Below are 22,888 nucleotides of genomic sequence, written 5' to 3'. Positions count from 1 at the left end.
GGAGGGCCCTGCACTTTGTGAGATGCACAATTCACTTCTCTTCTCTTTGGCTGACATCCGTGAACTAGATTAGCATTTTCAGCTCTGTATCAATAAACTACATTTATGAAGCCTTTAAAACACATTAAATGCTCTGTAAAAGTGTGAAGTGATAATTACAGCTCTGTTCTGGATCATGGGCAAGTAGGAAACAGTAGACTGTAGGATGCAATAGTAATTAAGAAGAGATTAAATTATTCACAATAGGGTGTGTGTGCGTGTGTGTGTGTGTGTGTGTGTGTGTGTGTAAGAGAGCGGCAGAGAGACAATGAGGGAATGAGAATTCATTTTTCAGTACTCACTGTGAAAACATCAATTTTCCTTTCATTCTGAGGGCTGGGAAAAGTTCACGTTTTTGTGAAGGGTTACTTTTTATGCTGTAGTCATTGTAATTTGGCACCTACAAGATAGTGTTCAGAAATACGCAACAAACTTGCTCTTTTTGAGAAGCCATTTCTTTGCTTTCTTCTAATGGCTCTTCAGCTTGACATAAGACTTAATACCCGGGTAAGAAACAATAAAGTACATTTTACACCGTAAAGAAACTCAAGAAAAAAGACTTTAATTTCTATTATTTGTCCTCTGTTCTTTGTGCTGTTCCTCCCCACCCAACCCAATTCTGACAGTCTCAAGGTCAACTTTCATAAACCAGCGTGGAATCATGGCTACGTTCAGTGTCAGATCTCTGACTGCGTTGTTTTTCACTGTGGTTATATAAAATACGTGTATCAAGTATTTCCTTTGACTAGTAGTAAGATGTTGCTTTGATTACCCCTAAAAATCAACTCTTTTTCATTCATTTTATTTTAATCACCATGTTATTGATTATAACTTTCAAAATACTTCTTTTCTACAGACAATATATGAAAAAATCTCTTGGCTATGAAGCTTTCAGGTAAGCTCTCTAAAAAATACTTACATTGTAGTAGAGGTGCCTATCTGGCATTCTTAATAAGATCTTCAATTTCTGACAATGTCCCTTTGATAAGTTAAACAGAGACTTCATGAATAAATGTAATTAATTTAACAATTCCTGGTGTGAACAGGGATACACGGTCCTTTAAGGATTTCTGGCATTGCTGTGTGGGTCATGAAGACTGAACTTCTCTCTGTGTATTTGATGATGAAAATGATGGCAATGATGATTGGCCCAGAAAAAACACATTAAAATGTGTTAAATAAGGACCCATCTATGACTTTGAATGACCCAGAATGAGTTTCGAGCACTCACGTGACTTAAGAACACTGTTCTAGCACCATCATCTGGACAATCTACAGTCTTTCCAAAATTACAACTATTAGCAAAACACCACTGGACTCATTCACTCTAAAAACACAGACTGTACTCTGACTCCAGTGAGCGATTTTTTAATTTTAAATATCATACCATCATGATTTAGCATTCTTTCAAAATCTCTGACAATCAATTTTCTCACAGTATGATACTGAAAATGAAAAGTCAAGAAAAATGAGGTCAAGAGTTCCTAAACAAAATGAGTAATTGTTTGAAAAATTTCCCCCAGGTGTTAGTAAGGTTATCATAATGTGGTCCTGCAAAATTTCATCATGCGATGCTTGATGTGGCCCTTGAAGTTTAAGACAACAGGGAGTTGAGAAGGAACCACAGTGGAGAATCATCTCAGAGTAAACTGAATCTGTTTTTCATATACATTTATTTGTATTATTTTTAAATATTCCACATATAAGTGATATAATACAGTATTTGTCTTTATCAGATTTATTTCACTAGTATAATACTCTGTAGATCATTCACATTGCTGCAAATGGTATAATTTCATTCATATATATATGGATATATATATTCATATTCATATGTATATTCTTTTTCAGATTCTTTTCCATCACAAGTTATTACAGGACAGTGAGTGTGGTTCCCTGTGCTGTACAGGAGGTCCTTGTTGTTTACTTTTCACATAGTAATGTGTATCTGTTAATCTCAAACTCCTAATTGATCCCTCCCTCCGTTTTCCCCTTTGATAGCCATGCATTTGTTTTCTACGTCTGTGAGTCTATTCCTGTTTTGTAAATAGGTTCATTTATATCATTTTTATATCTTTTTCATATAAGTGAAATCGTATGATATTTGTTTTCTCTGTCTGACTTACTTCACTTAGTATGATGATCTCTAGGTCCATCTATGTTGCTGCAAATGGCATTATTTCATTCTCTTTTTCTGGCTGAGAAATATTTTTAAGAAGCCTCCACACTGTTCTCTACAGTGGCTGCACCAATTTACATTCCCACCAACAGTGTAGGAGGTTCCCTTTTCTCCACACCCTCTCCAGCATTTATTATTCATAGTCTTTTTGATGATGGACATTCTGACTGGTGGGAAGTAATACCTCATTGTTTTTTTGATTTGCACTTCTCTAATAATTAGCAATGTTGAACATCTTTTCATGTGCCTGTTGGCCATCTGTATGTCTTCTTTGGAGAAATCTAATTAGGCCACTTTTTGATTGGGTTGTTTATTGAACATGGATGCAAAAAACCTCAACAAAATACTGGCAAACCAAATTCAACAATACATTAAAGGGATCACACACCATGATCAAGTGAGATTTATCCCAGATATGCAAGGTTTTGTCAATACTTGCAAATCAATTAGTGTGATACACCATATTAACACATCGAAGAATAAAATCCGTATGATCATCTCAAGAGATGCAGAAAAAGCTTTTGATAAAATTCAACTTCCATTTATGATAAAAACTCTCCAGAAAGTAGACTTAAAGGGAACATACCTCAACATAATAAACGTTATGTATGACAAAGCCACAGCTAATGTTATACTCAACAGTGAAAAGCTGAAAGCATCCCCTTTAAGATAGGAACAAGACAAGGATGCCCACTCTTGCCACTTTTAGTCAACATGGTTTTGGAAATCCTACCCACAGCAATCGGAGAATAAATAAAAGGAATCCAGATTGAAAAGGAAGAAGTAAGACTGTCACTGTTTGCAGATGACATGATACCATATATGGATACTATAAATATGCCACCAAAAAACTACTAGAGCTCATCAATGAATTTGGCAAAGTTCCAGATTACAAAATTAATATACAGAAACTTGTTGCATTTCTATACACTAAAACCAAAGTATCAGAAAGAGAAATTAAGGAAACAATCCCATTTACCATCACATCAAAGAGAATAAAATACCTAGGAATAAACCTACCTAAGCAAGCAAAAGACCTGTACTCTGAAAACTGTAAGATGCTGATGAAAGATATTGAAGATGACACAAAGAGATGGAAAGATATACCATATTATTGGACTGGAAGAGTCAATATTAAAATGGCCATACTGCCCAAGGCAATATACAAATTCAGTGCAACCCCTTTCAAATTACCAATGGCATTTTTAACAGAACTGAAGCAAATTTTTTTTTAATTTGTATAAAAGCACAAAAGACCATCAATAGCCAAAACAATATGAGAAAAAAGAATGAAATTGGAGTGTTCATGCTTCCTGATTTCAGTCTATACTACAGAGCTACAATAATCAAAACAGTGTGGTACTGGGACAGAAACAGACACATAGATCAATGGAACAGGATAGAGAGCCCAGAAATAACCCCACGTATCTATGGTCCATCAATCTACAACAAAAGAGGCAAGAATATACAATGGAAAAAAGACAGACTCCTCAATAAGTGGTGCTGGGAAAACTAGACATCACCATGCAAAAGAATGAAATTAGAACATTTCTTCACATCATAAGCAAAAATAAATTCAAAATGGATTAAAGACCTAAACATAAGACCAGATGCTATAAAACTCCTAGAGACACACTCTTTGACATAAATCACAGCAATATTTTTCTGGCTCTGTCTCCTACAGTAATGGAAATGAAAGCAAAAATAAGCAAATGGAATCTAATTAAACATAAAAGCTTTTGCACAGCAAAGGAAACCATAAACAAAACCAAAAGACAGCCTATGGAATGGAAGAAAAATATGTGATTGACAAGGGGTTAATTTTCAGGATACACCAACAACTCATACAGCTCAATATCAAAATAACAAACAACCTGTCCTCTATTTTTGCTGAAGGGCGGGAGAGGTAGGAAGGTGGGAGCCGGGGTGGGGGCAAGTAGCAGGGCACTTTCTACCTAATCCTTGTGCCCTGTAGAAGGCATGCCAACATATTTCCATGTTGATATGAAGATCAATGCTTTTTAAATTGAACTTTTTTATTTTGAAATCATTGCAGGTTCACATGCAGTTATAAGAAATAATACACAGCGACCCTATGTACCCCTTACCTGGTCTCCACAGCGGTAACATTTTGCACAATTATAGTACAGTATTACAACCAGGATGTTGACACCATCAAGTTACAGACCATTTACACCACCACAAGCATTCCTTATTTTGCCCTTTTATGGCCACATGCACTGCCCTCCCACCCCCACCATCTCCTTAGCCCTGGCAATCCTTAACCTGTTCTCCATACCTATATTTTGTCATTTCAGGAATGTTATCTAAATGAAATTACACAGCATATAACCATTTGACATTGGCTTTTTTCACTCAACTTAATTCTCTGGAGATTGGTCCAGGTTATTGGTGAGTAGTTTTCCATCACATAGACGTACCATCACTTGTTTAACCATTTATCATTCAAGGACTTATGGTTGCTTCCCGTTTGGGACTATCATTAGTAAATCTGCTATAAAAACTCATTCACAGGTTTTTTGTGTGTGAACACAAGTCTTTATTTCTCCAGGATAAATTCCTGAAAGTGAAATTGCTGGGTCATATGGTAATTACATGTTTAGTTTATTTTTTAATTTTTATGAAACTCCAAATTGTTTTCCAGAGTGCCTGTGCCAGTTCCAATCAACCATCAATGTGTGAGTGTTCCAGGGTTTCTGCATCGTCAGCAGCACTTACATTGCTATTAATTCCTCTTCAGCCATTCTGATCTGTGTGTATCAATATTTCATAAAGATTTTGATTTGCATTTTTCTGATGGCTAATGATATTGGATATCTTTTCACGTGCTTATTTGCCATTTACGTATCCTCTCTGATAAAATGTCTTTATATTACTTCCGTCCATTTTCAAATTGGATTGTTTATTCATTCATTTTTCTATTGAGGAGTTTAGAGGTTTCTTTATATCGTCTAGACGAGAGTCCATTATCAGGTGTGTGGTTTACAAATATTTTCTCTGTGCTTGTGTTTTCGTACTTTTAACAAGGTCTTTTACAGAGCAAAAGTTTAGTTTTATGAGATTCAATTTATTAATTTTTCTTTTATGGATCATGCTTTTAAGTCAACTTTAATAACTATTTGACTAGCTCTAGGCTTCAAAGGTCTACTGTGTTTTCCTCCAAAAGTTTTGTAGTTTTATATTTTACATTTAACTCTGTGATCAATTTTGAGTTAATTTTTTATGTACTTAGATCAAGGTTTTTTTTTTCCCCTTATGGAAATCCAATTGCTCAGCACCATCTGTTGGAAAAAAAAAAACTATCTTTCTTCCAGTGAATTGCTTTTGCATCTTTGTCAAAAATCATTTGAAGGGGTCCTTTTTCTGCACACCCTCTCCAGCACTTACCATTTGTGGACTTTTTAATGATGACTATTCTGACCGGTGTGAGGTGATACCTCATTGTAGTTTTGGTTTGCATTTCTCTGATAATTAGTGATATTGAACAATTTTTCATGTGTCTGTTGGCCACCTGTATTTCTTCATTGGTGAAATGTCTGTTTAGATCTTCTGCCCATTTTTTGATTGGGTTTTTTGTTGTTGTTATTGAGCTGTATAAGCTGTTTGTGTATTCTGGAAATTAAGCCCTTGTCAGTTGCATTGTTTGCAAATATTTTCTCACATTCTGTAGGTTGTCTTTTTATTTTGTTTATAATTACCTTTGCTGTGCAAAAGCTTATAAGTTTAATTAGGTCCATTTTTTAGGTCCTTAAAAAACTAAAAATGTGCTTACCATATGATCCAGCAATCCCACTCCTGGGTATATATCCAGAGAAAACTCCAATTTGAAAAGACACATTCACCCCAATAATCATAGCAGCACTATCTACAATAGCCGAGACATGGAAGCAACTTTAATTTCCATCAACAGATGACTGGATGGAGACGTTAATGTTGTGTATATATGTGTGTGTGTGTGTGTGTATATATAGAACTCAGCCATAAAAGAAAAATAATGCTATTTGCAGCAACATGGATGAACCTAGAGATTATCATGTTAAGTTTAGTAACTCAGACAGAGAAAAACAAATACCGATTTTATCATTTATATGTGGAACCTAAAATGTGACAAAATCGAGCTGATTTATGAAACAGAATTATAGAAAACTGACAACAAACGTATGGTTACCAAATGGGAAAGAAGATGGGGGAGGGATAAATTAGGAGTTTGGGATTAGCAGATACAAACTATTATAATATAAAAGAGATAAACAGCAAGGACACACTGTATAGCGCACGGAAGTGTCTTCCTCTCCATTCCCACCCCTGCTGGCAAACTAACGAAACTCAAGCAGCAGCCAGCACGGTCTCCAGAAGCGCCCTCTGACCCTTTGTGCCAGGTCAGGATTCTTCGGCCATGTTTAGCACTGACCACATTCCGTAATGAGTATTTGTTTGGAGGATGATTTAATTAATGTGTGTCTCCTCCAGTGGACATCGAGATCAGTTAAGACCGAGACTATGCCTGGTTGGTTTAGCATTATGGTCCTAGCACTTTGCACAATACCTGACACAGAGTGGATAATAAATATTTTCCAAGTGAATAAAAGGATAAATCTATGATAAATGAGTATTCATTTCTAATTGTTTTTAGCTTCCAGAAACGGTTGGCGAGATGAAGAATTGAAGGAGGTGGGGACGGTGCAGCCCAGTGGTAGAGTGTGTGCTCAGTGTGCACAAGGTCATGGGTTCGATCCCCAGTGCCCCCAGTTAAATAAAAAAAAATAAAAAGTGAATAAATCTAACTAGCCCCCAGAAAAACAAACAAATAAAAGAAAACAGAAAGAATTAAAGGAGGAGTATCTGTGTGACCGTTAGATGTAGAGAACCCAGTTGTCTAAAGAAACTAAACCAAGCAGGTAAGAATGTGCTGGGGTGAGTGAATGTGAGGGTGGAGGGGGCAGTGGGCTCTCCTTTCTTTGTGACACTCAGGTGACGGTTGTCTGCTGAGAGGTAGGGGAAGGTGGTGTGAGGATGCCAGTGTTTCTCATCCACAGCACTGTTGACATTTCCTCGTGGGGTCTGTGCCCTGCATTTTATGACGTTTAGCAGCATCCATGGCCTCTGCCCACCAGATGCCAGTAGCACAGACTTCTGCCCCCAGATTTGACAACTAAATTGTCTCCATATGTTGCCAAGTGTTCCCTGGGGCACAAAATAGCCCCAGGTTGAGCACCACTAAGGTAGATTTTAAGATGTTGTGAAGGTTTGAAAAAAAATTTTACGAGGAATGAGTGAGAAAGACAGCCCTGATATGAGACAGTGTGACAACAGATGAGCTGAATTATGTGTTGAATAATGACCATCAGAAGCACGTGAGGGCCTGCTGCACTCTAAGACAATGAATTTGCGGTGCACCAAAGCATCACTATATGTGATTACAGCATTTTCTCCAAAAGCGCACAGCAACACAGATAAAAAGTGAAGAATACGACTAACAGGCTGATGTAGGCGTGGGGGTTTTTACCAGCTAGAAGCCAGTGAAACGAAAGACATTAAAACGTTTGATTAGGATTTTGCTAGATGCTGGTTACAAGGAGAGGTAAAAAGAGGTGTGGCCCAACGCACCAGGTCCCAATCGTTGCTGCAGAGCAGAATCCCATGGGGAGCTTTGTAAAATCCCAGTGCTTGCCACACACCTCGTCCTGATGAAATCAGAATCTCCAGGGGTAGGACCAGGCCTAGCTGAAAAGATTTCTAGATGACTCCAAAGTAAAGTCAAATCTGGAAACCCCTGGGTGCTTTGCATGAATCTCAACACCAGTGTTTCTCAAAGTGCGGTCCCACAGCAGGCAGCACCAGGGTCACCTGGGAATCGGTCAGAAATGCGAATTCTCAGGCCCTACCTCAGACCTGCTGAGTCAGAACCTCAGAGGATGGCGCTCGGCTGCGTTATTTTAGCAAGACCTCTAGGTGGCCGATGCGCACTCAGTTTTGAGACCCGTTACTCGGAAAGAAAGGGCGAGCATTTTGGTGATGTAGTAAAGAGATGGTTTGGAAGTGGTACACCGTCCTCTTCGTCCTCGCAGTACGTGGGATGTGGAAAAGTAAATATCCTGGGGATGCTGAGGATAGCATCCATGATACATACTGTAAAGGACACCTGGGGGGACAAAAGAGGGGTTGGTACCGTCCCCTGTGGTGCCACACACCACAGGCAGGACATTCTTTTAATGCACGTCAGACGCACATTTTTTGTTTTCTGTTCCCCAACCAAAGATGAGCGTCTTGTCCTTCCTGATGAGAGGAGATGATGAGAGGAGATGTTTAGCATCTTCTTCGTCGCACCTCCCGGAGTTCTGGCTCATTGCTTGGGCTTCATGAATGAATCCCACAGGACGCTCAGTTTGTCCCAGAGAGGACTGTTCAAAGTGATGCTTCAGTTCTCAGGGTTGGGGATGCTTATGTCTGAGCGACTTGCTGTCTTGAGTTTTTTCTGCTCCAAATTTAGGCGACAGGGGGTGTGTGTGTGGTGCGGGAGTGGAGGTTTACCTTCTTAGAGAATTCTAGAGCCCTTGAATTTGCATAAGATATGAGACAGCCAAATTGTTTTTCCTGCCTTTAATTATTTCCTTATTTGCCTGGGTTGGAACCCTTCTTCCTAGCTTCTGCAGCATCCTTCCTCACTTTCCTGTAGGGGAAAAATTACTCACAGTCTTTTTTCATCTGCAATTACCCAAGGCTGCCAAGGAACGACTTTTAGTAGACTGCAGCAGAATCTTTGAATACAAATAAATACAGGGGCTTATCAGACAGCATTCAGAGCACAGACCAGTTTCCACTTCAGAAGAAAAAATAACAAGTACAGAATCTGAGTTCAAAATCCACTGGATGAAAGGGTTGTTTACTTGTATGTCTAAGCAAGCGGGGCAGATACACATCATAAAACCGGGATTGATGAAACACAAAAGTGAGAATAATGGTCTGCTACTCCAAACATAGAAATGAAACAGAAGAGGAAAAAAAAAAGTATGTTCTAAATTTTTTTCTTAGTCCATTGTATTTAGATTATGTCTGTATTGTTGTCTTTACGACATTAATCTTCAGAGATGATGTCGCTTTTTATTGACTTTGATTCAGCCCCGAAGTGCAGATCGTATGCGTGTAAATTCCTAACACACTGCAGAGAAGCTTCTCACTACAGGACAATTTTCCAACGTCCTGAGCTAGCCAGGACACAAACAATAACTGGAAGGGATGCAGAAAGGGTCTCTGGAACAGCCAAATGCGATGTCTCAAAGGGTCTGTCCTGGCGCAGTGGTTCCCAAAGTTTTCAGCTTAACCTCCAGCATAGCTGCAGGCCTCCCAGGAATAGGTTATTATGTATGAAGCACTCGGCACCCAGAGAAATCCACAGTGCTTACTAGGGAATTGGGAAGCGTGCTAAGTGTTCTACGAATTTAATTTCCTTTATCCTCACAAAGGTCCTATGAGGTAGGTACTTATTATTATTAAACTCGTTTTACACACCAGGGCACTGAGACATAGGGAGATCAGGCAAGTTAACCAAGGTCACCCAGCTGGAAAGTGACAGAGCTGGAATTTAAGCCCGGGAAATCTGGCTCCAGAATCTGTGTGCTTAACCCCACTGTGTTAACCCCAAAACTCAAGACAGCAAGGAACTCAGACATACGCGTCCCCAAACCTGTTCTTCCCACTAGTAAATAAAACAGACTATGAATTCATTAGCACATTTATACCAAGCCTTACTTTTAAACACACGATAGCATGTGTATTGTAAGCTATCTTGCATGCGGTTTTGTAAGCAGATAGGGTAGGGGGTCCCCGGAGAAAGCCAACCAGGCTTGGCTTCCTTGACATAAGAGAAGCCATTTTTGGCCTCAGCCATTCTGTGATCCAAGCCTGGCCACAGTGCTTGTCCCTGAACAGGTCTCAGCAATGAATGACCTTAGGGGGACAAGAGAATGCAAGAACAGATGAGTGTTACCAGGCAAGAGAAGTGATAGCAAAGATAATGAATTTCAGTTCTGCTACAATGGTAAAGGTTACACTGAGGCATACTCTTGGGCTGTTTTGCAGAATTCCAATGCCCTCGAGTGCTTAACCCCCCAGCTCACCTGGAACTTGAGGAATAATGATGTTGACCTTCTCTGACCCTCATGACTTCAATCAGCTAAAGCCTGGACTCTGTCAACCTTTGCCCCAGTTCTATGTTGAATTCTCCTCTGCTCAAGCCCCCTCATGAATATGCATATGCCTTCCAAGCCCCTTCATGAATATGCATGTACCCTTAGTTTAGAACTTCCCTGACCTTGCTGTTCAGGAAGACCCTACTGCCTCCTTACTCGCTGAAAGGAGTAAATCCTCCCTTGGTTTGGTTGTGCCATTTGGCTCAACACTCACCAGGAGGCGAACCCAGCTTTGCAGTAACAGCTTCCTGGGCCTACCTCTTCTTCCCCCCCATCACGGACTGGCACCTACTGCTCTGAAGCTCAGAGACAATGCTTTCAGGAGAATGTCTTAAACCCAGTGCAGCAATTACTTACTTTACCCTTAGACATGATTCTAATGGGCTCATTCTAGTGGAGCTGGTTTTCAACTCCGCAGCAGATTCGAAGCAGAACATTTTAGTGGTTCAAACCCTTGGGTGTTGAAGTCAGAACGCTTTGGTTTAATCTTTGCTACTGTCAACTGGGATACCTTAAAAAGGTTACTTAGCTCATCTAAATCTGATTTCTCACATATAAAAGGTTCATAGACTACTTATCCCACGTATGATGAAGATTAAATGAGACAGTTCGTGCACAGCACACTGGTACACGGCGAGCCCCCAACGATGGCAGCTGGTAATGGTCCTACAAGGACCTGAAGGCTGGTGGCAGCAGCAGTAGTAACGATGGCCATCATGAAGATGTCAGAGATGCTCGTTAACAGCCCTGCAGCCTGACAGTCAAATGTCGAGATCAATGATCATGCTTTTTTAAGCTTGGGAAGAGTCTGAAAAATGTTTCAGAAACTCAAACAGCGTTAGAAATATTCATAAAGGTTTTTTTTAATGGTATCGTTTTACAAAATGGTAAACAGGAGTTTTAAGGAGGTTCTTGGATCAGTTTTTGATAAGTTGTGTAGAAAACAGAAAAGAGATTTTTCTCACTGCTCTCAGATAGTGGGGAGAAGCAGATTTTTCTCACATCCCATAATTGCCAGAGTGACTGTTTCATCCACTGTCTGCAGTTTCTTCACATTATCCCCTCGGGGGGTATGTCAGACAATTTCTTTTGCCATCTCCCAACACGAATGTTTGGAATGCCAATCAAGGCCACATATAAAAGACAGAGAATCATATCGGATCAGTCTGTAGATTGAAAACTAATAACCAGTAACATTTATTACCAATCAAAAATATATTTGCACAGAAGATACACTTACAGGAATTATTCAAATATAAAATCTCAGTTGAGGTTAAGAATGGAATCACTGCTGATCAGACACATCAATCACTTTTTCAAAGGTGTAATTCCTTTAAAACTTTCCTCATCTTCATGATTATGTAAAAGACATGCTTTTTAGAAAGCAATCTTTATTAATGAGCCATAAATATAGTCTCCTGGCTGCCTGCCGCAGCATTTGGTAAAAGTCTGGTGAAGAAAGATTGAAATTCATGAACAGTCTTTTAAAAACCCTCACTAAATGAGTTTTGTGATTAAGTCTTGATGATTTCACCGTTCACGGGGGGTGCCTCAGAACACCTATAAGCTGCCTTTGTAACTTACTTTCTTTTCCAGTCACTGACATGATGGTTAAAAGAGAAACTTGCAGAAGCAAGCTTAACATGGAGAATCAAACAACCCTATGTATTAGTATAATATGATTTTATTAAAAGACAGTTTAATAGGGGGGTAAAGGACAGAGTTTTGCAGCTAAAGAACAGGTGCTTGTCAAAATGAAAACGAGTGTCTTCAACTCTGAGAAGCGATTGGTGTCATTTGGGATCAATAATTTTGTTGCTAGTCAGGAAATGACAAATCCTTTCCTCATTGGGGCAAGTGGGAAAATGCATTCCTCAGGTTTAAAAGAAGAAAAAAAAATCTCTTTACTCTTGGATTCTTTCTTTGCACCATGGAAGACATACAGTGTAATCCTTGCTCACAGACTCAGGAGTTCCTCTCTCCTCCTTCCTCGTGGGGCGTGGTTCCCTTGGCTGTCATGTCAAGACTAACTTTCTACTAGGCCAGTTAATGGCTCCTGAAGGCATAATGCCAAGAATGCCCGTGACACAGCAGGAAACTTTTGGAAAGACTGATGGGCTGAGTCAAATGATTTGAGTTCTAGCCACACCCACCATTTACGTGCTGTTGTACTGGCATTCTCAGAGGTCCGAGGAAGGTCCCAGTAGGAGAGGCATGACTATGGCTCGTACAGATACTATGGGCAGGAGAGATCATGGAGCTGGCATCCGAGAAGGGCTTTGTGAAGAAAAAAGAATTTGAGCTGAATCTCTGGGTTAGGTGCCATTTAAAGTCATGATTGTGGGAAGTTATATTCAGTGCAAATATTTTGGAATGAAAGGACCATGATAAGGGAAAAATTTAGAGAAAGTGGTAAATAATCAGCAAATAATTATACTGAGCTTGGCACTCTCGTCCTTATCTCAGTTCATTTTCCCTGTGTGCACTAGCTACTGAGTAAAATTGATTATTTAAGGCGATTTATTTTGGCAACCCTGAACAAAATAAACATTAGTCTTTGGCCTCAGACTCTAGTTCTCAAATATGGCTTATTGAAGACCATCAAATTTTTTTTTGACTCTAAGTCATTCTCCAAAGCTCGGCTCAAAAAGACTCCATCTGCTCAGCTTTGATTCTGTTCTCTCACAAGGACATAAAAAGTAATAAAGCCATAAACAGTCCCATACACATCAGTTTCAGTCTCGCAGGCACCACTAAGTGGAATTTCTTCAGAAGAATCTAGGTTTAGCAACAGGTAGAAATGTGCTATGTAGAATGAGGCAAAACAGACAGCTGAAGCTTAGGGCCACAGCTGTTAAGAGGCCATTGAAGGCCCAGTGTTCTATCATTTCCACTGGATGGCGAAGCTTTAAGGTAGGGACTCAGAAAATGTTTGCTCCCAGCAAGCGTGGCTGGCTTGTCTGTCCATCTGCGTGTGTTTGTGCATATGCGTAAGTTGATTTGTTCTTGAATGCTTTGTGGTGTTTTCCAGCTAACTGCAGTAATCACCTTTTTAAAATGTTCTAACTCTGTTTCCTGGTGCTTCATATATTTGCATTACTGGTTTAACCCTGAAGTCACTTGACATTAGGAAGCTTGGATTAAAGAGTCTATGAAACCCGGATAGGGTCACCAGCCACTTCTGCAAACATTTAAGGAAGAGATAATACCAATGTGCACAATTTCCACCACAAATTGAAAACAAAAAGGATACTACCTGATTCATTTTATGAGGCTGCCATAAGCACATAAGGGACAATACAAGAAAAAAAAAACTGCAGGCCAGTCTTACATGAATACAGATGCAAAAATGCTCATTAAAATGTTAGCACGTTAGAGTCAGCAATGCATGAGGATGTAACATCACGGTTAAGCCAGAAGATTCTAGAAATGCAGAGTTGTTTTAACAGTCAAAAATCCATCAATGTGATACGTCACATAAATAAAATACAAGAAAAATATATGATTGTCTCAATGAGTACAAAATAAGGTTCAAAAACTCTTTGTTATGAAGAACCTCTTAGCAAATTAGAAATAGAAAGGGTCTTCCTTAATCTGATGAATATTATCTAGGAAAAAACTACAGCGAACATCATACTTACTGGTGAAACATTGACATAACTGCCTCAGTAATCAGGAAGGAAGCAATGATGTTGGCTATCACCCCTTCTATTCAACATTGTGCCAGAGGTCTTAGTCAGCAAAATAAGATGAGAAAAATCAATTTGAAAGAGCAAGAATTGAAGAAAGGGTGGAAGCAAGGGATACGACCACAGGGTAGAAAAATCTAGCAATCTACAGATAAATTATTTGAATTAATACATTTTTAAGATAACTGGAAAAAAGTCAATATAAAAAATAAATTGTATTTCTACATGCCAGCAATGAACAGTTAGAAATGATATTTAAAAGAAATGTGTGATTTTAAATAGCACCAATACCACCAAATAGTTAGAAGGAGATCTAACTAAGATATTTGGGAGAAAGTGGTCATTGTAGGCCTGTAAACAATTCTCTCTCTTTTCCAGGGAAGTCCGGTAAAATGGAATGGCCATGAAAATCCCCTTATAAACATGCTTGTATCCCTACCTCTTGGTAAACATGCTACTGGTATTTAGTAGAAAGATAATCGAGAGTTCTTTTCTAATCAAACGTTTTCATCACTGTTTACCTGTTGGAAAGAAATCTGGAACGTGTGGCTTTTTAAGGGCATGACAGGCTGGAAAATGTCACATAGGCTGTATAGTGTGTTGAGTGTCAAATGAGGATACTCTCTAGCCAAAATGGCCCCCTATGCAAAAGCAATATTCCACATGGATTGTTTACACATTGTACGTTAAATCTGAGCTCGAACACACCCCACCGCAAAAGAGGAAGAATCGTTGGAGCTCTGTGTTGATGGTTTTGGATTTCTCCAAAGGAAGAACGCTTTGCCTGAGTCTTGCATTCTTTTTCCTGTATCCTTTGAATGATTAGTAATGTTTGCCATTGAGAATGGCCTATAATTCATGAATCTGACTTGACAATTCGATAGAATTGTGTTATCTTAGACCTGTATACAGAAAACTATAAAACATTATTGAGAGTCAAGAAAAGCTTCCTAAATGGAGAGATATATTGTGCTGTGGATTAGAAAGCTCAAAATGGAAAATGTATTGATTAAATGCAATGGAATCAACGTTTCCAAATTTGTGTGTGTGCGTGTAACAACTGCAAAGCTGAGTTTAAGTCACATAACTAACTTATATTCACTATCTTGTAGTAACCTATAATGAAAAAGAATATGAAAAGGAATATATGTATGTATATGGATGACTGAAACATGATGCTGTGCACCAGAAACTGACACAGCATTGTAAACTGACTATACTTCACTTTCAAAAAAGAATCACTTAAATAAAAGAGCTGAGAAGAGCTTAGACATTCTTAAAGAAGATGTCAGGGCTTGCTCTATAGGTATTAAGATTACTATAAAGCTGTAGTCATCAAGACAGTGTGGGATTAGCTCAAAATTTTATACACCACTGAAATAGAATTGAAGCCAAAAGAACAAATCTTCATATTTATGGACATTTGATTTATGGCAACCAGATCACTGCAGAACAGTAGGGAAAGGACAATTATTTCAATGAATATTCCTGAGACTGTGCAATAAAATAAATAATAAATATATAGATAAACAAACAACAATGAGCAAACTTCTCATGCCATATATCAAAATCAGCTCAAAGTGGATTATCGTCCTAATACACAAAGCAAAATGATAAAATCTATGTAAATATGTAAACTACTGTCTTCATGATTGCAAGGTGGGAACGATTTCCTAAACAAGATATAAAAAGATGTACGCATTTGTCTGACCACATTACAATTAAGAACTTCTGTTTATTAAAGACACATAATGAGAGCAAAAAGGCAAGCCTCAGATGGGGAGAAAATATAGGCAGCTTAATAAGCAGCAAATTGCTCCTGTCAAGAAAATATTTTTAAAAACTACAAAGAAAAAGAAATCCCTATGGAAAAATGAGCAAGGGACCTGAAGAGGCACTTCACAAAAAGAGGATATTTAAAAAGCCAATAAACATATTAAAAGGTACCGAACTCTCTTAGTAATCAGAGAAATGCAGATTAAAGCCACACTATGATACCACTACATATGATCAGAATGGCTAAGATGAAAGAAACTGACAGTATTGAGATAATGTACAACAATTGGTGCTCTCAGCAAAAATTTTTACAATCACTTAGGAAAGGAATTTGACATTATCTACTAATGTTGAAGATCCTTATACTCTTTGACCCAGATTCCACTCCTAAGTCTAAATCCAACAGTGTGCATGTATGTATCAGAGTGTATGTATAAGAATGTCCAGAGAAAAATAAAATTCAAAAAGGTACATGCATCCCAGTGTTCATAGCAGCACTATTTACAATAGCCAAGACATGGAAACAGCCCAAATGTCCATCAACAGATGACTGGATAAAGATTTGGTACAATGGAACACTACTCAGCCATAAAAAAGAATAAAATAATGTCATTTGCAGCAATATGGATGGACCTGAAGATTGTCATTCTAAATGAAGTGGGCTGGAAAAAGAAAGAAAAATGCCATATGACATCATTTATATGAGGAATCAAAAAATTATAACAATAAAAATAAGGACACAAATGAATTACTTATTATTTTGATTTCTTAAATATGTGTAGGCACATCTCATCTGACTGCCCTTTATGATTGGATTACCACATTCTGTTGATTCTTATTTTGTAGTTGGCTCTATTCCGTTGATAACTATGTAAGTTTAAAAAGCTAAAGATCTAATCTGCTCTTAGAAACCATAATTACTACATACATGTAAACTAAAAAAAATTGTGCAGTGTACTGTATATATGTAATTACATGCAATGTAATGTGTATGTGCAATCGAACTGTAATAAAAAAATTAATAAAATTTTAAAAAAGAAAGGTGAACATAATACACTAGCAAAAAAAAAAAAAAGTCTCACAGTAACGTTATTTATAATAGTCCCAAACTGAAAACTGCACAGATACCCATGAACCATAGAATGATGAATTGTAATCACGCACACAATATCACACAGCAATGAAAGTGAATGAATTACTCTTGTATGCAATAGTGTAGCTGGAACACACCAAAATAATGAGTGGAGAAAGAGAGGCACAAAAGACTACATACTATATAATTTCCTGTGTAAAGTTCAAGAATAGCCCAAACTGAAATGTTCGGGAGTGAATACCTGGGTGGTAATTTACAAAGAAAACCTAGGAACCAAGTCGGGAGAACGAGGGAAGGGACAGTGTCGTAACTGGCGAGGAGCACTGGGGGTGGGGGGTAGAGTTCTCGGTTGCTGGTGAAATTCTGTTTCTTCACCTGGGTGGTGGTTATGTAAGTGTTCACTACACAGTAATTCATTAGTGCAGATTTTATGCCGTTTCTTTATAGTGTGCAATTTCTATAACTATGTTACCCAATTCTATTAAAAAAAAAGAGAGAGAGAGAAAAGCCTGTGTAGCTCCTGAACCATACATCAGCAATCATTTTTCTCCAACTAGAAGAACATTGGATTTGGAGAAACCCTTTGTGATATAAAGGAGGAATACTCCAATTTGGCACGATTGACATTTGGGCTGAATAACTGGATAATTCTTTGTTGTGGGGGCTGCCCTGACTGCAGGATGCTTCGCAGCATCTCTCACCTCTGGTCACTAGATTCCTCCCCGAGTCCTGACAGCCCGATTAGAACCAATGACTGGAAGGAATTAACACTTGGAGACATTGCTCTCTGTGCTCTGGTTACGTATTTTTTAGAGTTGCCTTTTTAAGTATAATTTTTTGGAATTTTCCATTTCCTTATTTTCAGCTTTTTGTTCCAGTTTTCTCTGTAATTTATTTTAAAATCCTCTAGGATGAATTTCTCTTTAATTTGTTCTGTGGATATACGGACCCACGTGGTTAGAGGAGCCGTCAAACTTCTCTGACAATTGTTGTAAATTTTATATTTCAAGGTTTCATAGCATTGCTGAAGTGGAGATATTTTTAAATGGAATGCAATTACAGTGTGGACTCCCTGATATTAGAGACTCTAATCTCAGTCTTTATGAAACTGACAGGTTGTCAAGAAGCCCCAAGGATTTACCCACCACTAATTACGGTGAGGAATCCAGAAAGTGAATCTTCCCTCATCCGTAGCAGTCTGCTCCCTCCCCCAGCACCCACCTTCCCCGCAGTCTTTATCCCCATTCCTTCTCTTACTTCCATGTTAACAAAGACAGATTTTGGCAGTCGTAACTCGACCAGTCATTTAAATTATAGCTTTTAGTGAGCCACATCAAGAACTAAAAGTAAAGGGTAAAAACCACACTCAGCTGTGGTATTTTCTATTGCTTTATTTTAAGTCATTACCAGTAACTGGAATCTGTATACTTCACCGAACTTTTGAAAGCAAGCTCATTTACAGCATATTCAGTGTACATTTTTCGGAAAGAAAGTAACCAATTTTGCTCATTTTGTGCATTTTAATTGGTTGGCAATTTCCAAACACATCTGTGGGACAAACAATGATAAGACACCCCCTGCCAACAAAAGACGTAAACAGAATTTCGATTGGACTGAACATACTTCTTGTTTTTTGAGATAAAAATCAAGACAATCCTCCAATCCTTAGAGGATGGATTTCCTGCCAAATTCATGTCATCTGACAGGGGCCTTTTTCTTCTATATTTCTCTTCCACTTCTCCTTATAGGAGTGTAAGCTGGGCTCAGTGCAAGGCTGCCGGGCTGGCCATCCAGGGCAGGTGATTCCAGTAGCTTGCGCTCTTGTAAGCAAGGTGTTTCTTCATGGCCTGATACCCTTCATTTCGCTTTCAGAGCAACCTGCTCACAGCTCTAGCTACAACCTATGGGCTACTTGGTCATCCTGGTTACTTCCTATGAATCCCCAAATCCCAGTTCTAGAATGCCACACCTCTCTCCAGCCATTCAAACACCGGGTTCCTCCCCGTCCTCCCTTCCTTCTCTCCTGGGCCTGGGTCAGGACGAAATGTGACTTCCAGCTTTGTGCATCCTGGTCTTGCATGGCATTCCCAACGCTTTCCTCTATTTCTTAAATCTTTATTTTTTTAACCAATTCTCTCCAAAAGAGTAATTTAAAACATCATTGTAACAGACGCTTACAGAGTGTATTGTGTGCCAGGCATGCTGTAAGCACTTCAATCTTCACATTTACCCTATGAGATCGATTCTCCTATTATCACCATTTTACATATAAGGAAACTGAGGCACAATGGGTTAAGTAAGCTGCCTAAGGACACAGAGCTAAGAAGTGATGGACCCAGGTTTGAGCTCTGGAAGTCTGGCTCTACTCAGCATTCATAAGCACCAGAATTCTCCTGTGGGTCTCCATAGTCACATGTCCCGAAACCTCTCCCCTGAACTGCTGTGGCTCACTCCTTGCACATTTCCAGGGGCAGCTGGAATGCACACCATGCTGTTGCTATTAACCATTTCCTTGTCTTTTCTGCCCTAGTATTTTATAATACCCCAGAAAGGGGACCATTGCCTTCTGAATTTTGATGTCCCTCCATCAAGAAGTCAAAACATGCTGAAAGATATGTTGCCTGCTTCCCAAAATCTTTTCCTAATTGCGTCAAATATTTGCATATTAAAAATTCCACTTATCTCATAATTTTATGGTAGAGTTTTTGGGGTTTTTTATATATAGCATTGTGTCATTTGCAAACTGTGAAAAATTTACTTCTTCCTTTCCAATTCTAATGCTTTTTATTTCTTTTTCTTACCTAATGGCACTAGCGAGGGCTTTCAATACTATGTTGAATAAAAGTGGTGAGTGTGGGCATCCTTGTCTTGTTCCTGAACTTAGAGGAAAAGCTTTCAGCTTTTCATCATTGACTGTGATGTTAGCTGTGGGCTCATCATATATAACCTTTATCATGTCGAAGTACATTCCTTCTATGTACACTCTGTTGAGAGTTTTTATCATAAATGAATGTTGAATTTTGTAAAATGCTTTTTCCGCATCTATTGAGATAATTTTATGATTTTTAGGGAGGGAGGGTATAGCTCAGTAGTGGAGTGCATGCCTAGCATGCACAAGGTCCTGGGCTCAATCCCCAGTACCTCCACCAGAAGTAATAAATAAATAGATAAACATAATTACCTATCCTCACCAATATTTTTTTTAATTAAAATTTTATGATTTTTAATCCTTCATTGATTGGTTTACAGATTAAAACCAATTACACTGATTGGTCTGTAGATTAAAACCATCCCTGCATTACTTGGAATGGTCATGATGCATGATCCTTTCAATGTATTGTTGAATTCAGTTTGCTAATATTTTGTTGAGGATTTTTGCATCTATGTTCATCAAGGATATTGCCTGTAATTGTCCTTTTTTGTGATGTGTTTGCCTGGTTTTGGTATCAGTGTAATGCTGGTCTGGTACAACTGAGTTTGAAAATGTTCCTTCCTTTTCAGTTTTTTGGAATAATTTGAAGAGTATTGGTATTAACTCTTCTTTACATGTTTGATTGACTTCACCTATGAAGCCATCTGGACCTGGACTTTTGTTTTAAGGAAGATTTTTGCTTGATTCAAATTCCTTACTAGTACTTGGTCTACTTGGATTTTCTATTTCTTCATGATTCAATCTTGGAAGATTGTATGTTTCTAAGAATTTACCATTTCTTCTAGGTTATCAAACTTGTTGGCACGTAATTGTTTATAGTATTCTTTTATGACCCTTTGTATTTCTGTGGTGTTGCTTGTAACTTCTCTTTCATCTCTGGTTTTATTTATTTGGGCTCTCTGTTTTCTTGATGAGTCTGGCTAAAGGTTTATCGTTTTGTTTATCTAATAAATGGATTCAGTAAAATTTCAGGATACAAAATTAATATGCAGAACTTTGTTACTTTTCTATGCACTGATAATGAGCCATCAGAAAAAGAAATGGAGAAGAAAGTTATCTTTACAATTAAATCAAAAAGAACAAAAAAGCAGGAGGTGAGAGACCCTTAGTCTGAAAACTATAAGACATTGAGGAAAGAAATTGCGGGTGACACGAATAAATGGAGAGATACTGTGCTCATGGACTGAGAATCAATATTTTTAAACTGTTCATACTACCTAAGGTGATCTACAGATTCAATGTAATCCTGATCAAAATACCAATTGCATATTTTATAGAATTGGAGCAAATAATCCTAAAAATTGTATGGAACCACAAAATACCCTGAATAGCAGAGTCAGTCTTGAGAAAGAAAAACAAAGCTGGAGATAGCATGCTCCCAGACTTGAAACCATACAACAAAGCTATAGTAATCAAAACAGAATGGTTCTGGCACAGAACAAACAAATAGCTCAATAGAACTGAGTAGGGAGTCCAGAAATAAGCCCACTCTCATATGGTCAATTAATTCACAACAAAGGAGGTGAGAATGTACAATGGGGAAGAGATAGTCTCTTTAATAAATGGTATTGGGAAAACTGAGCAGCTACATGCTGAAGGGCAAAACTGGACCACTTTCTTACACCATACACCAACATAAGCTAAAAATGGGATTAAAGACTTACATGTAAGATCTAAGACCACGGAAATCCTAGAAAATAACAGGCAGTAAGCTCTTTGACACTGGTCTCAGCAATATTTTTTGGGTATGTCTCCTCAGGAAACAGCAATAAAAGCAGAAATAAACAAATGGGACTACATCAAACTAAAAAGCTTTTGCACAGCAAAGGAAATCACCAACAAAACAAAAAGGCAACTTATTGAATGAAAGAATATATTTGCAAATGACATATTCAATAAGGAGTTAATATTCAAAATATATAAAAGACTCATACAACTCAGTATCAAAAAACTAAAAAACCTGATTTTTAAAAATGGGCAGAAAACATGAATAGACATTTTTCCAAAGGAGACATAAAGATGGCCAACAGTCATATGAAAAGACACTCAGCATCATTAATCATTAGGGAAATGCAAATCAAAACCACAATGAGATACCACCTCACAGCTGTCAGAAGAGCTATTATCAAAAAGACAATAAACAACAAGTATTGGAGGGGATGTGGAGAAAAGAGAACCCTTGTGCACTGTTGAAGGAAATGTAAATTGGTGCAGCCATTATAGAAAACAGTATAAAAGTTTTTCAAAAATTTAAAAATAGAAATATCATATGATCCAGCAATTTCATTTCTGGATATTTATCTAAAGAAAATAAAAATGCTAATTTGAAAAGATATATGTACCCCTGTGTTTACTGTAGCACTGTTTACAATAGCCAAGATACACAAGCCACCTAAGTGTTCATCTACAGATGAGTAGATAAAGATGTGGAATACACATACACACACACACATGAACACACACACACACGTGCGCGCGTGCATGCGGAATGAATGGAATATTATTCAGCCATAAAAAAGAATGAAATCTTGCTAGTGGATGGAGGGTATTATGCTAAATATAATAGCATGGGTGGAGGGTATTATACTAAGTGATGTAAATCAAAAAGAGAAAAACAAATACCACATGATTTCACTTCTATGTGGAATCTAAGAAACAAACCAAGTGACCAAACAAAACAAAACAGAAACAGACTCATAGATACAGAGAACAAACTGATGGTTGCCAGAGGGAAGGGACAGTTGGGCAGGATTGAAATAAGTGGAGGGGATTAAGAGGTGCAAACCTCCAAGTGTAAGATAAATGAGTCAGGGGACACAGTTTACCTGTAGAGAATACAGTCAATAATATTGTGGCAAAATTGTCTGGTGATAGATGGTAACTGATCTTATTGTGGTGATCATTTAATAATGTATAAAAATATCAAATCACTATTGTTGTACACTTGAAACCAATACAACATTGCATGTT

Source organism: Camelus dromedarius, chromosome 12, assembly GCF_036321535.1.
Source record: "Camelus dromedarius isolate mCamDro1 chromosome 12, mCamDro1.pat, whole genome shotgun sequence".
Classification (NCBI taxonomy): Eukaryota; Metazoa; Chordata; class Mammalia; order Artiodactyla; family Camelidae; genus Camelus; species Camelus dromedarius.
This window is presented reverse-complemented; position numbering follows the sequence as displayed.